We start from the raw sequence: 4,241 nt of genomic DNA, 5'->3' as shown, positions 1-4,241 counted from the left end.
TCTGGAACACAAACTCTCTGTTATCAGAACTTTACAGCATCGGGCTGAACACGTCCCCACGAAGACAGAAGGGAAGGAAAAGGAACAGAAACACATCAAAAAAAGCTCCCCAAACATGTGGGTATCCCAATTGGGCTTTTGTCAAGTCAGCTAGGAAATCCACTAAACACACCACAGAACAGAACAAGGATCGGAGGGTTGCTGGTTCAAGCCCCCGCTCCAGCTGTCTCAGCCGTTGTGTCCTTCGGCAAGACACTTCACCCGCCTTGCCTACTGGTGGTGGTCAGAGGGCTTGGTGGCGCCGGTGTGATGGCAGCCTCACTTCTGACAGCCCGCCACAGGGCAGCTGTGGCTGCAATGTAGCTTACCACCATCAGTGTGTATGAATTGGTGAATGATTGTAGTGTAAAGCACTTTGGGGTCCTTGGACTAGATAAAGCGCTATATAAGTGCAAGCTATTTACTATTTACCATTTATGCTGCTGGAGTATCCGAGAAACTCAGAAGGTTTTTCTCCAAACACAACATCCCAGTACATTTCAAACCCAACAAGACTCTAAGACAGAGGCTGGTCCACCCTAAGGACAAAACACCCAAACCCAAACTGAGCGGAGTTGTGTATGCAGTTCAGTGCAGCGAAGAATGTTCAGACCTTTTATATTGGAGAGACCAAACAACCTCTCCACAGACGCATGGCTCAACACAGGACAGCCACTTCTTCTGGGCAGGACTCAGCTGTCCACCTACACCTCAAGGACAAGGGACACTCCTTTGAGGACCAGAATGTTCTTATTTTGGACCGAGAAGACAGATAGTTTGAGAGGGGGATAAAAGAAGCCATTTATGTCAAAAGGGAGAAACCAACATTAAACAGAGGAGGAGATCTCAGATTCCAGCTTTCAAAAACATATAATGGAGCTTTAGGCCTGATCCCCAGTCAGTTTCACTCCAATCAACACCTGCACTCTTGTGACCAGAGTGGCCCATCAGTGAGTCAGACAAACAAGGACTCTAACGAGCCTCTATTGTTAGGAGAGTGAGAACAATTTGCAAGCTATTCAGCTTATATCACATATCAGCTTTAAAAGCTCAACTCCGCACTCTCTATTTCTGAATTGAGAAAGCTCCTCGGATGAGAAGCGTCTTTAACTACAGAATAGAAGTCCAGTTGTTTTTTGTTTTTTAACCTTTTTTGAATTTTTACAGTGGAGTCAACACAGAAGTTAATGTATCCAGTTATGCAGTCTGTGAGATGTTGATCACAGATGTCAAGCTGTCCTTTGACGGTGATTTGTTTGTAAGGTCATGGCCACAGGAGCAAATGCCACCTGCTGCCATGGTACCTAGTCCTGTTGCCATGACTTCAGGACCTGTTCTAGCTCCTTCTGGCATAACTTTGAATCAGCCAACTTCATTGTCAGTTGTGCCACCTACGGACTTTGGTTCTAGTGAGGTTCCGCTGCATAAATCTGTACAATCAACTGCTGGCCTGCATCATAATGTCCATCGCCTTCCAAGGCCAGCAGTGAGAGAAAAATCTGGTGAAGTAGATCCTCATATTCCTTCATCTAGTACCATGTCTGCTGTATTTCGACCTTGGTGTTAAGTTGGGCCATCGTTGGGGTGTCGATGAAATTTGGGGGGGTGGAATGTAGCAGTATGGCCTGGGGACCATGAATGCACCACACAAGTGCCTGCTTCCCATTGGCCCTGGAGCCAGCTGACATCATATAAAGGTGCCTCGCTGACCCATCTGACATCACGTTGTTTGCCTTCTGGTTCAATTTCCGCGTCGGTCGATGCTGTACATTGGGTAAGAGGAGCTTTTACTATCTCATTAAACTTGTTGTTTAAAGTAACTTATATCTCCTGTCGCCATGCAACAGCTGCGCACAAATGCGCTCGTGAATGCTGCATGAAGGACACTCGATTTCTCTCCTGGTAGGAAGTTTCTCCCATTTTCTGCGCGTTAGTTAGCTTAGCTTTAGCTTAACCTCCGTTGTTTTAATAGGTTGCCCGTAGCAGTTTGCCTGGTCTCCCCTGGTATTGGAGCTACATTTTTTGGGCTCAAGTGGTAAGTTTAATGCCCATTTTTATCGGTTTTAAATTTAACATTTTAACATTATTTATTTTTGTTCAGACGCTGCTGTTTGCCCTTTGTGGGCTTCTTGCCTGTTGTCCCACATCGGATTTGTTTGTGACGCCCAGCTTCAGCTGACGCTCGCACTGGTGCTGCTCTGTGTGCGTCCTGTCTTCTTCTGTGGCCTTGTTGGTTCATCTCGGCTTCAGGACGTAACATTGAATGCACTAAACTTACTGCTGCTGGGCAACCTGTTGCAGTCTAGATTTGGTTCTAACCTGGGTATATGTAAATTGAATGTTTTCTAATTTCTTTTGTGTCTGTGACAGGCCCGTAGCCAGCTCTTGGTGTTGGTGGTGGATTCTTCAGGTGGTGGTCCGGTGGTCCTTCTGGTTTGTGGTGCACGATTTTTCTTATTTGATGTTGTGTTGTTTTTTTGTTTAGCTTACTGTGTTTTTGTTTAGGCCACTACTCTGTTCTCCCTGCAATCCCAGAGTTGAGCTGTCGAACTGTCTAGCGTGTGTGTGAATGATTGTGGTTTTTAACTTAACTTATATTTTTAACCAGAAATAACAGATATAACAATAAAATATTGTTAAACTGCAGGAAATTGTCTCTGGCTGTAACAAGTCTGCGTGCCTTAAAGGTAATTTTAAAGTGGGGCTGTTGCAATAAATTTTAAACATTTTCTGCAACACACGTGCTGCCACACGTGGAATATAATACGGTTTGAGTCCAACAGGCATCAGTTAAATGTACGACCTACAGGTACGCTCCTTGACAGTAATGTGACCCGGGTTACACCAGCGGTTATCAACAAGCACAGCGAGCCCGCCACCTCTGCGCTTACCGCTCTAGCTGCCGCTCCGGTCGGCCCGAATCGTTGATTGAAGCGCTGTCGTCTGGGATGATCTGGTGTAGCCATGTCTCTGTAAAACACATCAAACTACACTCCCGGTACTCTGTGCTGTTTTGTTCCTCCTCTACATCCTCTGTGTGTTCGTATCTTGAGGTCTACAGGAATGTTTATTTTCCCGGTATCCATGCTGGCCAACCTCAGCGCTGACCCTGCTGACCCTGGGTGTACACAAAGCCACGCTGCTACTCTGCGGCGATGCAGAATAAGAGCAGCAGTTCCCTGACGAAAAACAAAACAAATACTCTCTTAACTAGCATGTTTCAAGAGGGCACCATTTCAATAAGTAAAGAAAAAATGACAAAAAAGGTTAAAGAAAGTGAAACTATAGAATTAAGAAAAACTCGAATGGGAGCTACTGTAATAGGCAGCATGCACTCTCGCGCCTGCGCACAGATGATGAGGTGGCAGATGGTCTCCTGAGGGATCTCCTCCCAGACCTGAACTAAAGCATCCACCAACTCCTGGACAGTCTGTGGTGCAATGTGACTTTGGTGGATGGAGCGAGACATGATGTCCCAGATGTGCTCAATCGGATTCAGGTCTGGGGAATGAGCGAGCCAGTCCATAGCTTCAGTGCCTTCATCTTGCAGGAACTGCTGACACACTCCAGCCACATGAGGTCTAGCATTATCCTGCATGAGGAGGAACCCAGGGCCACCGCACCAGCATATGGTCTCACAAGGGGTCTGAGGATCTCATCAGTACCTAATGGCAGTCATGCTACCTCTGGCGAGCACATGGAGGGCTGTGCGGCCCTTCAAAGAAATGCCACCCCACACCATTACTGACCCACTGCCAAACCGGTCATGCTGATGTTGCAGGCAGCAGATCGCTCTCCACAGTGTCTCCAGACTGCCACATGTGCTCAGTGTGAACCTGCTTTCATCTGTGAAGAGCACAGGGCGCCAGTGGCGAATTTGCCAATCCTGGTGTTCTCTGGCAAGTGCCAAGCATCCTGCACGGTGTTGGGCTGTGAGCACAACCCCCATCTGTGGACGTCGGGCCCTCATACCATCCTCATGGAGTTGGTTTCTAACAGTGGTGCGCACAGCCGCACTGCGCTGCTCTCAGCGCCTGTTTGTGCATTACAGAGACAGCTCTGTAGGACGTCCTCTATCCGTTCAGCGTCTCTCACATTGGTTGTGTGAGGCTATTTCTGAGGCTTACAGCTCCTCTGGGCTGGATCCTCCAGAGAACCTCAGAGCTCACTCCACCAGAGGCATTTCATCCTCCACGGCTCTG

The 4,241-nt window shown here is 47.6% G+C and overlaps 1 long non-coding RNA gene across 2 annotated transcripts in view; it reads left to right on the top strand.

Moving 5' to 3' along the window:
* Nucleotides 1–1,772: 1,772 nt before the first annotated feature.
* The window catches only part of LOC112449864, a 5,656-nt gene continuing 3,187 nt past the window's right edge, over nucleotides 1,773–4,241 (top strand). Inside the window, exons 1-4 of one of the 2 annotated variants that reach the window (XR_003038404.1) lie at nucleotides 1,773–1,813; nucleotides 1,887–1,941; nucleotides 2,012–2,074; nucleotides 2,141–2,643. This is a non-coding gene — a long non-coding RNA (uncharacterized LOC112449864). Of the gene's footprint in view, nucleotides 1,814–1,886; nucleotides 1,942–2,011; nucleotides 2,075–2,140; nucleotides 2,644–4,241 lie in introns of those variants that run through there. The other variant, XR_005234270.1, reaches the window with a different exon arrangement.

Source organism: Kryptolebias marmoratus, linkage group LG17, assembly GCF_001649575.2.
Source record: "Kryptolebias marmoratus isolate JLee-2015 linkage group LG17, ASM164957v2, whole genome shotgun sequence".
NCBI classification, from domain to species: domain Eukaryota; kingdom Metazoa; phylum Chordata; class Actinopteri; order Cyprinodontiformes; family Rivulidae; genus Kryptolebias; species Kryptolebias marmoratus.
This window is presented reverse-complemented; position numbering and strand designations above follow the sequence as displayed.